The sequence below is a fragment of the Musca autumnalis genome, unplaced genomic scaffold (assembly GCF_047663935.1).
Source record: "Musca autumnalis isolate F117 unplaced genomic scaffold, ASM4766393v1 scaffold_2, whole genome shotgun sequence".
NCBI lineage: Eukaryota > Metazoa > Arthropoda > Insecta > Diptera > Muscidae > Musca > Musca autumnalis.
In genome coordinates, this window is record NW_027411755.1 from 59396087 (window position 1) to 59409490 (window position 13404).

At 38.1% G+C, this 13404-nt stretch overlaps 1 protein-coding gene across 1 annotated transcript in view; it reads right to left on the minus strand.

Moving 5' to 3' along the window:
• beat-Ib (beaten path Ib) overlaps nt 1-13404 on the minus strand; it is a 612254-nt gene that overhangs the window by 92248 nt on the left and 506602 nt on the right. The gene's annotated exons all lie outside the window — the stretch shown is intronic.

Genomic DNA, 13404 nt, shown 5'->3' on the forward strand with positions numbered 1-13404 from the left:
CAAGGGAAACCCCAAATACCCAATTTTAGCTAATTCGGCCTTAAAATACCTGAAATCGGATGGTACCGTTATATGGGGCTATACCACAACATTGTTATATGTCCACAATTTTTGATGTAGAAGAATTTTGTTGAAACTTAAAGCCAATTTACAGCCAATTTAGGACGAAAATATAATTTAAACTGTCAAATTAACTGCAATAGGGTGGTACCGTTATATGGAACTATAACAAGACGTGGACATATGTCCATAATTTTTTGCGGAGAAGTTTCTTGATCACTGAGAACCCTAAATGCCAAATTACCGTCAATCTGAGACGAAAATATAACTAACATATAAAACAGCGTTGATTACGGCCGGGCTGAACTCTTTATTTAGAACTTATGAATAGATTGTAGTCCACCATTATTTTCAACATTTTATGTGTAGAATCCGAAATATTAATTTAAATTATCGGCCAGCTGAAAATGGTGGTACCGTTATATAGGGGCTATACCAGAAACTGGCCAATGCCCACAATTTTTGATAGAGAAGCTCTTAACTGGGAACCATATATGCTAAGGACATCCAATCTTGCCCAAAAATGTAGATAAAAACTAAAAAAACATAAATCGAGGCTACCGTTGACATATTTTGAAAATTTTTGTTCGAGAAGTTTTGTGACCACTGGGAAACCCTCAAAAGACCGAAAATTGTGGGTTCTGTTATATAGGGACTATACCTAAACATGAGCCTATGTTAACAGATTTTGGTGAAGAACTTTGTGGAATTCGTTCAAAATATGTAGCTAAAATCCTGAAAATACAGAAAATCAGAAGGTACCATTATATGGGAGCTATACCAAAACATGGACCTATGTTGACAATTTTTGTTGGAGAAGGTTTGTGACTCATAACCAGTCTCTCTGTGTAATTGAGTAGTGGAATATCTCCAGGGTTTGCCGTTTATTATTTTTAAACATTTGTTTTGGATGATTTGCATTTGTTTGATGTGGCATTTAACAGTCTTGCGCCATATTGGTGAAGCGTACAACATAATCGGCCTTATTACACATTTGTATAATAGATTTTTATTTTTGCGGATGAGCTTAGATCGCCTGCTAAACAGAGGCCATAGTGCCGGGAAAGTCTTCGGTGCTTTTGAACAAACAGTTTTGATGTGCTGACGAAACAGGAGCTTATGGTCAAGAATGACACCAAGATATTTTACTTCTGTTTCATATCTATATTGTCCCCATTGAATGAAAGTTGGCGTTTTGGTGATTTGTTAAACGGAAATATGATGGCCTGAGTTTTTTCGCTGATTTATTTGTATCTTCCATTTTGAGAAGTATTTGATGCTTACTACTAAATTTTGTAGTGCGCTAGTATACTTGCTTCTGCAGATTAGTGCAGCGTTTTCCGGGAGGTTCTTGAGGTGAATATTTGGAATTTTGTCGAAACCCGGAGATTAAGAACAGTTAAGATTTGATCGAATGTGAATCCTTTCCAGTTATGGACTCTATATTTTCCTTGTATGGAGGTTGGAAACTTTTCGATTTTTCTATAAATTTTATTTTCAGATGGATGGGTAAGATTCAGATAACGAGACTGTAAGAATGTAGTACCTAAACATTCAGATTTGTCAGCATCTGAAATAAGTTTTTCAGCATCTGAAATACGTTTTTCAGCATCTTCTGGCGACGAAAATTGTTGACCACGCCTTTTATTGTTGATGTGCTGGAACCAAATGAAACCCAGTCAGGGCTGTACTCGCATGACCCATCAATTCCACGTTTTGTCCGGTCAAACCGGCGCTGCACTGTGGTTTAACTTGTATGGGAGAGAGCGACAAAAATATTTCTAATCAAGATATCGATCTGAAAATTTTACCGTAAACTCGAGATAATTTCCTCCAAAAATCGTCAGGATTGGTCCACTTTTAGGTATAGACCCCCCATAACGGTACTTCCAGTTTTTTTATTAATTTCAAGATTTTATCTATATTTTCAAAGTGAATTCGCTGTAATTTGATATTTTGTGTTCTTTACATCTTGCGTATGTCCATGATCGATAGAGGTATATGTTTTGGTATATTCCACATTTTGGTATAGTCCTATATGATGATAACTCCCGATATTTGGCATATTTAAGTATTTGGCCTAAATTTTTTACAAAAACGTTTGTAAAAATCATGACATTAACAATATGAGGCACCGAATATTCTTACTAGGAGGGATAACATATAGGCCAAGGGCGTACCAGATTAGATGTAAATAATGTCTTATAGGTCTCAAACAGTCAATATTTGGAAACTAAGATGTTTTCTGAGACTGTTAGATCGCGAGGATGGGTTGGCATCTATTACAATAAATACTAGCTACAGGATATCTCGATTAGGAGAGTTCCCAGATCGACTAAAAATGTACCAGGACCTTAAATCTACGGCAGGCCTTCCGCGTCTAGTCGTCACACGATAAGTTTTGCCGAAGAAACTGGCGACTATTTGCTTCGAAGTTCTTCTTCCATAAACAAATTTCGTTAGACTTGACTTGCTTTCGAGGACCCAAGCCGTCGATTATTGTTTTGTTTCGGGCTCCTAAGCCTATGCTTTTTTGCATGATCTGTGGCGATCTTATAAATCCACAAAGCCGTTTTTTTGAGCGATTGACCAATTTTGCTGGATCTAGCGAGATAAATCCATTTTTGCGGCCAGGTGTTCATACAATATCAAATCTTAGTTGGTAGAAGAAATCCCCAAGGATGCCTCTATCTCGCAGTATATAACATGGCGATCGTGCATTATCCGTTCAATCGCGGCTTAATTTTTTTCTTGGCACAACGACCGATTTTGGCGACCACCCTTACGATATAGGATGGCCCTTTATCGACATAAAAAGATTGAATTTGATCGATGCACTCTTACCGCGGTAGTCCACGTCGAAAGTTGTGACAAATTATAGGACGAAAATGTTCACAATAAATTCCATTTTTTTCGCAAATTGATTTTTTAGGTCACTGTAAAAAACATAACACATGGTCGTATGTCAAACTGTCCTGAATACGATTAGGCTAAAAACTATCAAACCTTCCAAAAAAATTTCAATTTTGGAATCACCTGCCTCTTAACTTGCGAAGTTTCGCATATTCACCCAATACACTTAAACGTAATTATATCATGTGCTTAATTACGTAGCCCGGTGCCTCTAGTACGTGCATTATTATTAACATGGGATTTTCTAGTTTCTTTTTCTTTTAATTTTTGTCATTATTTTTGCAAACTATATTTTTTATTTTTGTATAATGTTATCTTAGTCATGGATTAATCAGCAAGATATTTTGTATTTATTTGTAATGCGCTCTTTGGTCTTAAAGACTTTTTGCATTACTATGTATGAATAATAAATAAAAATAAATAAAATAAAATAAATCTCTCATAAATGACGCCTGGTGACACTGCGTGCTGCCTAGGCTAGAAGGTTTTTTAGTGCCCCTCGTAAAAAACCAGCCTTTTTAAAACAATGGTTAGTTGTTTCCCTTTATATGTCTAATTTCCGAGTAACTAGGCATGCTATGCCTAGTTATTATTTTGAAGCAATTTTCTTTCTAAACGTCCTGATAAATTAGTTTTGTATTTTAGTGTGTACTTCAATAAAATGTGCGATATGAATGTGTTTTGTTCCCCATTTATTATGTAAGCACAGCAGTGCTTCCAGCTGTTTCATCAATTGTGAAGATATCGTTTTGTTTGACATTTCCCGCTTGAAATGCGTAAAAGCGGGGATCTACTACTTGAGGATTGGGTACCGTACAAGATATGTGTATTGTTTCTTGGGTTCGGACACAGTGTTTTGTTTTCTTGTCGATTTCTCGCGTTCTTCTAGATATTGGGCACGAATCATCGATCAGTTCTCTCCCTACCAAATTTCTTGCAGTTAAAGCATGTGAAGACTGCAGTTTTTTGTCAGTGCAGTCACTCGTGTGATGTTGACGTCTGGACGTCTGTTGCAATTTTTGCGTGGGTTTGTTATGTTTTGGCTTTTTGGTTTTTTTTGGTAGACCGTGAAGAAATACGTCAAAGAGACGGTTTTCTTTTGAATTAAAAGACAGAAACTCAATCTTATTTTCAAGAAGAGATTTCTTGCAAAATTCAAATTTATCAATAGTCTTTGGGAAAATCTTAGTGCAGATTGAAGTACGTTTGTAAGTGCAGTATCGGCCTAGTAAGTGTTGTACTTCTCTCAGGGATATGTTACTCTCGGCAAAAATTGAAGGTGGTTTTGGAGGTATTTCCTCTGCAATGATGTTGGATTCTTGTGCTACATCCATTTCGTGTTGGTCGGATAACACGCTGAACATGTTATTTCTAGATGTTGATGGTCGGTCGGAATTAATGCTTAGACCATATACTAGCGACGGTTTTTGGTGATTGAGAACATTTGCCCTATTCTTTGGGCGAGCTCAGCTCCTCTGTGGCCCGCTGGTCATTTAGGATTTTTTTGTTTTTGTATGTTTTATGACTGTTGAATTTGTCTAGCAAAACGATAGCGACCGTTCGTAATGAACGACAGAGTGAAACTGTCAAACTACAGATAATTCGGTCAACAAATATGTATATGTAGCTAAAATCCTAAAACTATCGGAAATCTGGAGGTATTGGTATATGGAGTCTACACCAAAACATGGACCTATTTTGGCAATTTTTTTAGAACCACTGGGAATCTTAAATGTCTAATAACGGGTTGTTGAGTCAAAGATGTAGCTAAAACCCTCAAAATCGGTTACAGGTGTTTCGGTCGAAAATTATAGCTAAAATTCTCAAAATATCGAAAATCAGAAGATAGCGTTTTATGGGGCCTATACCAAAACATCGACCTATATAGACAACTTTTGGTGGAAAAGTGTTGGACCAATAAATGTCAACTTGCAGCTAGTTTGCTTAAAAATTGTACCTAAAATCCTCAAAATATGTAGGTACATTTAGTTATATGGAGGCTATACCAAAACATGACCCGATAAAGCCCATCTTCGGAACTTGACCTGTCTATAGAAAAAACATACTAGGATGCAAAACTAGGCGCTCTGGCTCACTTTTATTGGACGCTATGGTGAATACAATAAACGGATGTTCGTGGCTAAATCGACTCAGAGTTTTATCCTGATCGAGAAAGTACCTCCGGATTTTGGTTATTTTGCGAATTTTAGCTATATTTTTTGCAATTTGAGTTTTTGTGCAGTCACGAAACTTCTGAATCAAAAATTGTCAGCATAGGTCCATGTAAAGTTATTGTCCCAAAATAAAGATTTTAGCTATTTTTTACGGAACTACCTTTTATTCCACATTTAAGGCCCTATATAACGGTACATTCCGATTTTCGGTATTTTGAGGGTTGTAGTTACTTTTTTCACTGAATTATCCGTAACTTAACATTTGAGGTTCCCTGCAGTCACAAAACATCTCCAACAAAAATTGTTTTTGTATAGCCCCCTTGTAACGGTTCATCCAGATTTTCGGTATTTTGAGAACTTTAGGTACATTTTTGACCGAACGATCCATTATTTGACATTTGAGATTTCCTGCAGTCACGACTATATAGTCCCCATATAAATGTATCGCCCGGCTGAAGACATTTTTAGATAAATTCGGGCATTTAGGGTATACGTTGTGGAAAAACTTCTTCACCTAAAGTTGTGGACAGGAAAGGATAATTAGTTTCCTTTCAACTTTAGTTTAGAATATTTTATGTTGGAGGGTATAAAGAGTTCGGTCCAGCGATACTTAACGATTTTTAGTTGTTCTTTTTTACTTCGACATTTAAATTGAATTTAAAATCTATTTATTAAAAAATGCATCGTTCGCAAATATTTAGTTGTTTAACTGTGTGTATCTAGTCATGCATATGTGTATGATTCTTCCATATAATCTCAACATTTATAAATTGTGTATGTGTGTGTGTATTTACACACCTACACATGTGTTAAAAGTAATCACCTTGGTTCCTGTTTGCTTCATTACACAAAATTCTTTGTTTATTATTTACAGGGTAACTTAAATTTTGCCAACAATGTGAAAAGTATTTCCTTATACGTAGCTACCAATGTATGTATTTATGTATGTATGTGGGCGTACATAAAATTAGGCTAATGCAATTTAAGAGATGTTGGTTGATGTTGTCAGTGATTCTTTCTGAAAAGTATAAAACTGACAAATCCCAGTACAAAAAAAGTATAACACCTTGAGAACAAAATACCTTACTATGAAAAACAAGACGAAGACGGCGGCTAATTATCCATTATCCATGCGACAGATGCGTCCTGGGGCTGTTGACTACTTACCCAAAACAAAATTTTAAATACGTCTTACCCTAGTACTCACCGCTTTTCAATTTCAGAAAAGGTTAATTTAAAATTTTAACTGAATGAATTTTTTATAACACATAATTCCCATATTTTGATCCAATCAATATTGTTGCCAAAACTTTTAATGAAAATACATCACATTGACAAATTTTAATTTAACAAAATGTAATTTAAATTTTTTTTTAACATGGCAAAGCCCAGGATTTATCTTGGTCCCTCTTTCATCCCAAGTGGACACTGACCTCCCCGTGGTGTCACCTGGGGAACTGCCTTTAACACCCGTTAAAGGTAGTGAGCTAACATGTGCCGCGCGTTCACCCATAAGAACGTTAAAAACTTGGGTTTGGGCGTCGGGTTAGTAACCCTCCCCTAGAAAAAACAGCCTACTATGAAAAAACGAAAGAAAAGAAAAACAAACCCCTCTAAAGTTGACGAACCCCGCAAACGTTTTAAGGACCATGATCTGCGAATCTGCACCTGGAATGTTCGCACTCTTTATAGAGAAGGTGCAGTCTTCGCATTGGCAGACGTACTTGAAAAGTACAAGACCGATATTACTGCCATACAGGAAATACGATGGATTGGGAAAGGCGTCACAACAACACCTAAAGGTGACGCACTGTATTATAGCTGCCATGACGTAAAGCATGAGTTTGGTTGTGGATTCGTAGTTAGTCGGAGACTAAAACATCTTGTATCCAGCTTCACTCCAGTGAATGAAAGACTTGCTGCAATTCGAATAAAAGCTAAATTCTTCAACATCAGCTTTATTTGCGCTCATGCTCCCACTGAAGAAAAGGACGAACAGACCAAAGATATATTTTACGAGTGCTTAGAAGAAACATATGACCGTTGCCCTGCCCATGACATTAAAATCATTCTAGGCGATTTTAATGCAAAAATTGGAAAGGAGAATATCTTTGGCCCAACAGTCGGGAAATTCAGTCTCCACAGTGAAACATCTGACAATGGTATGAGACTGATAGACTTTGCAGCTGCAAAAAACATGGTAGTTAGCAGTACCAGATTTAATCATCTCGATATTCATAAGGGCACCTGGCTGTCTCCAGATCAGAAAACAAGAAACCAAATTGATCATGTTGTGATAGATGGAAGACATTCATCGAGCGTGTTGGATGTACGATCGTTCCGAGGCGCAAACATTGATTCGGACCACTACCTTGTTGCAGCAAAGGTACGCACCCGCTTAAACGTAGCAAACAAAGTACGAGCAGACACAACACGAAAGTTAGACATCGGTAAGCTGCAATCACAACAGATAGCCACAGCATATTCCACTCAACTAGCCCAATTGCTTAATCAAAGCCCTCCTCATCCCGATAACATATCAGCGCAATGGCAAAGCATTGCCCACTCCATGCAAACAGCCGCAAAATCCATACTTGGATACCAGAGACCTCCACCAAGGAATCCATGGTATGATGAGGAGTGTCGTGCTGCCACCGAAGAGAAAAATGCGGCATATAAGGCTACTTTACAATCCGTAGCAACGCGTAGCGCACGAGAGAGATACAGGGAGAAAAGGAGAGAGGAGAAACGTCTTTTCCGCAGGAAAAAGAGAGAGATGGAAAAGCGGGAGTGTGAAAAAATCGAGATGTACAGGAGCCAGAATGAAGTCCGAAAATTCTACCAAAGAGTCAAGCATCAAACTGATGGCTTTGGTACAGGCACATCCTCCTGTAGAGACCAGCAAGGTAATTTGGTAACTGATACAGATAGTATACTCAGGATATGGAAAGAACATTTTTCAAATCTGTTGGTATCCAATAGCAGCGAAGAAGACGAAGATACCACAGTCCCAATCCCAGAAGATGGTATTGAATGTATACTGCCCAGCCAAGATGAGGTAAAGACAGCAATAAATCGGCTGAAGAATAATAAGGCAGCAGGGGCCGATGGCTTACCAGCCGAGCTGTTCAAAACCGGAGGCGACACGCTGATAAGGTGTATTCATCAGCTAGTTAGCACCATCTGGCAGGAAGAACGAGTACCCGACGATTGGAACCTGAGTATCCTGTGCCCCGTCCACAAGAAGGGAGATAAGACTGTATGCTCTAACTATAGGGGCATAAGTCTACTCCCTATTGCCTACAAGATCGTGTCAGGGATATTGTGCGAACGACTAAAGCCAATGGTCAACGAGATTATTGGACCATACCAATGCGGCTTTAGACCTGGCAAGTCCACCATTGACCAGATATTTACCCTGCGGCAAATCCTGGAGAAGACCCAAGAGATGCAGATCGACACCTACCACCTTTTTGTCGATTATAAAGCAGCCTTCGACAGTCCGCTGCGCTCAAAGGTATTCCAAGCCATGTCTGAATTTGGTATTCCCGCAAAGCTCATCCGGCTTTGTAAAATGACTTTAACTGACACGAGGTCCTCAGTTAAAATAGGAAAGAACCTCTCCGAAGAGTTTGGTACCAAAAGAGGTTTCAGACAAGGAGACAGCCTTTCGTGTGACCTCTTCAACATCCTGCTAGAAAAGGTTATACGAGAGGCAAACGTCAAAAGAAGTGGCACAATCTACACCAATAGTCACATGTTACTTGCTTATGCTGATGATATAGACATCATGGGTCGATCAGTAAAAGAAGTAACTGATACCTTTATAAAGGTCGAAGGAGAATCTGCTAAAGTGGGTCTGGCGGTAAACGGTGAGAAGACCAAGTTGATGGTGTCGACGCGCAATGCGTCCATTGAGCTCGGACCGACTGTGGAAGTTGGTTCCTATAATATTGAGGTAGTAAAAGACTTCGTCTACCTCGGCACCTCCGTCAACACAACAAACGACATCAGTTGTGAAATAAAAAGAAGAATTGTATTGGCCAACAGATGCTACTTTGGATTAAGTAAGCAGTTTAAAAACAAAGCCACATCTCGTCAAACAAAAATAACGCTCTACAAAACACTGATACTACCCGTGCTGATGTATGGCTCCGAAGCCTGGGTACTTGCGCAAGCAGACATGGCAGTGCTTGGTGTGTTTGAGAGAAAAATTCTTCGAAAGATCTACGGACCAATCTGCGTTGACGGTGAATATCGACGTCGCATGAACCACGAGCTGTATCTGCTATACAACGACATGAATATTGTTAAACGTATCGAGATGCAGCGATTGCGTTGGCTAGGCCATATCATAAGAATGAGCGATGATGAACCCGCTAAAAAGGCGTATGAATACATGCCACATGGCGGTGCACGCAGAATTGGCAGGCCAAGGAATAGATGGCGCAAACAAGTGGATGTTGAGATGAAAAGGCGCGGTATTCCAGAGAGCAAAGCAACAAATAGAGAGGAATGGAGATCTCTTCTTAGTTCGGCCTATAGAACAAATGTTCTGTAATGGGCAAGCTAAGTAAGTAAGTAAGTAAGTAATTTAAATTTATTACCCGACACCTTTAATAATAAAAACAAAACAAAATTTATATTATATAGTCACACAACCTACTACAACAAAAAGTTCAATTGGCAAATATCAGTTTTTTATTTGTTTCGAACTTAATATAAAATTGCTGTTGGCCTTTGCACTCATGGTTCATGGCACCCATCATCAACGTCATCATCATCATCTTCATTATGAAGCGATTTCCATAAATTTCTGCAACAATATGACATTTGTTAGACGTTATTGTTTTTCCGACCTGAACTGTGAAATAAATTATTTTTGGTTTTATTATTTCATTTCGCCAAAACAAAAAATATATACAACGGTGAAACAAAAACAACACAACAAACCCCATCATCATCATCAAGAGCTACAAAAAATCCCAACGTGTCTCGTGTTTTTTGTTATGAAAGTTTTGTTGACACTTAAATTCACCCAGAGGATGGCAAACACAAAATGACACAAGTTTTTGGGCTGTTGCGTTCTGTCGTTCGTTCGTCCTTGCCATGCGGTACTGCTACTGTTTTGTTGCCTTCTTAACATTGATGGTCGGGAATGTTTAACAAACAAACGAACGAAAATAACAACAAAAAATCAAACTCTGTTCCCTCTCCGTGGAATGTGAAAAATGTATGAATGTTTGTAGGGCAAAATGTGACAACACTCACTCATACAACAACAAAGTGGAATAAAAAATAACAATAAAAAAGACAAACACTCAACGAAAATGAACATTATTCACACTGAAGTGTGATTTCCTGTGACACAAGTATCTGACTTATATAGTATTTGCATAACCTCAGGCATGTCAGTCACACCAACAAAAGTATATATTAAAAATTTTGTTGGTGAATTGTTGCCGAATTCTTTTCATTCAGCGTGTTTAATTGCCTTGGGCAATTTTGCTTGGGTATTGCTTGTATAACATTATCCTCGAAGAGGCCGGCCACCTGACTATAAACATAATCATCAAACAATATTTCAATTTTTACATTGCCCTTAAGAGAACCTATACAGAACAGACGCCAATACAGAATACATGCGTTCTTTATGTCGAAGTTATTTTAAATTATTCTGTACATAGCAATATAATTCCCATTTACTTCACAATCCTGTACATTTATGTATGTGTTAGGTTCTCCGTTTCACTTATATTAGCGGATCACACTGGCGCCGCACAGTGGTTCATAATCGTTTTTTCCCCGTCAAAATTCTGTAACTTTTAAACGGATAGATATATTTTTAAAATTCTTTTTTTGTTAGACAGACAACATAATTAGCTTTTAAATGAATTATAAACGGTCATTCAAGGTCAAGGTTAAACTTTTGAGTTTTTTTTACTATTTTTCATCAAAATATGAATGTTTTTGTGTTTTTAATATCTTACTATATATTAAAGATGGTCAAACACCAATAAATAAATTATAAATACAACAAAAAACCTAAAAAAATCGAAAGAAATTCAAAAATTTTTTTTTTAAAAAATTTCAAAAATTTAAAAAAAAATTACAAAAAATTTAAATTTTTTTCAAAAATTAAAAAAAAAATCCTCCTAGGGTTTTCATAAAACTTATATAACTCGTATAAAATCTCATATACTCAAACAATTTCCATTTGTGTAAAAATTCTGTAATTCATATGGGAAAGGGTATGAAAAAAACACACGTTTTTACGCATGTAATTTCAATAAATTTAAAAAAATGTTAAACGGTCGGAACGGTTCGGGAACAAAAGTATATAAGCTGAAAGAGGAGATCTTCGGGGATCTTTCTGTGAAAACAGAACATTGTTCCATGTTGTTCCACAAAAGTTCTAGTCCACTAAATTTGAAATTTCATAAAATTTAGTACCTGAGGAAAAATAAAATAGCTCATGTTGTGTAAACGCTAAGGTAATTTATTAAACCAATTTTTAAAGGCCACAATCCTACCTACCTTACAAAGAAACAATGAACACAATTTCTGTTATAGTTTCCGCAAAATAGCTATTTCTTTCTGCAGAAATTTGCAAAAATTACGTATTTCCCAAAAATGGGAAAAATGTTTGTCTTTAGGTGCACCCGCGCCCACACTTTCTAATATTTTGACCTAATTTTTTGGTTTCCTTAGTTTCACTATGTTTACTATCGAATCCCATATAGAAATTAAGTATCTTTGACAAAACAAAATTTTGATTTTTGCCAGCAAAATTGATTTCTGAACCATTGTGCGCCGCATAGTTTACCACAGACCGACCTATCGCGTTATATGCGGTCAACTAAAATTTTTTATTTGCATCTTATGTTTACAGCACAGCTTGTCGCAGATAGCTGTGGTATTGGGGTATTTGGTGGTCGGAATTATGCTAGTATCGACCATGACATTCAACTCTGTGTTTACCTCTGCAGCCCATTTGGTTAACAGAGTGGTCGTAGATTTAGTGACGGATATTCCTAACATGAAAATAAGTGGTAAGATCACTCATATAGGAGTTTAGCCTTTCACAACTGACATCAGAGAAGGTATTCGACGCCAAGATCGTACATCATAAATGCCGTCTGAAGGGTTGCAACACAGGAGAGATAGAGGTTAAACAGTTATCACTCCACCTTGGGGAACTTCCCGGCTTGGACTTCTTACTCTTGAATTCCTCGTACGATTGACGTCCAACGTTTCTGACTCGGACGGTGGGTAGTCTCACAATATAGAAGGCTTTCGATAAGTCGGGCGCCACCATTACTGTTCTATCGAACGTTTTGCTCTGGTTGAGTCCTCGACTAATATTTGTGGAGATGGCGTGTAGTGCTGCTTACGGAACCCACGCTGATGATCGGTAACAGGATATATACTTATGACGCTGGGGTGGACTAAAGCCTTAAGGGTCTTTACTACGGGCGACGAAAGCGAAATCGGTCTGTACGATTCACCTTTGCTGACATCCTTGCCTGGCTTCAGTGGTGGTCCCGCTACCCTGTCCATTTTCCAGACTTCGGGAACGATGTGGGTGATAGTGTGATATTCTACTGCCGGCGCATCCAAATGTTTCAGCATTACCATGGAGATTCCATCAAGGCTCAACGCTTTGGATGATGACATTCGCAACATCATCTCCATTGTAAATTGTGGTGGTTCAAATTCGACAGGAAGAGGTCCAATGGTGCTCGACAAACTGTCTATTAAAATAACTTGCGCACCTCTTCGGATCAGCCAGCGTAACGTCCCCAAATGATGTCCTATCTTCTCTCTTCCGTGGATTCGAGAATGACTTAGCCGTTCAATACAATTCACTTATTCCTGCTCCAATATTGCAACTCTTCAGAAGATGTAGCCACTTGTACCGCTTATGCTCACAATGTCAGCTTCCTGACTCAGGGGTCACTTGGCACGACGAAGCTCATCACGCTCATTTGCTAATCCCGAAGTCTCTGCTGGGAAATTTGGTTTCACTTCGGGCATTCGACCAGCAGGTATATGGCGAGCGTCTGTTCGGTTAACCGAACATCAGAGAGGTTGGACAGATATCTGAAGCGATAATTGGTGAACTCATTGAAACTAGTTCAACTGCGGGTGTTGTGTGGTTCCGGAGCATCCCGCCGCCGTAGGATTGGTTGCGAAACCAATCAGCATTATTCCGGAACTTGACAGTTGGCACAAAATTAATCTGCTCTCCAATCTT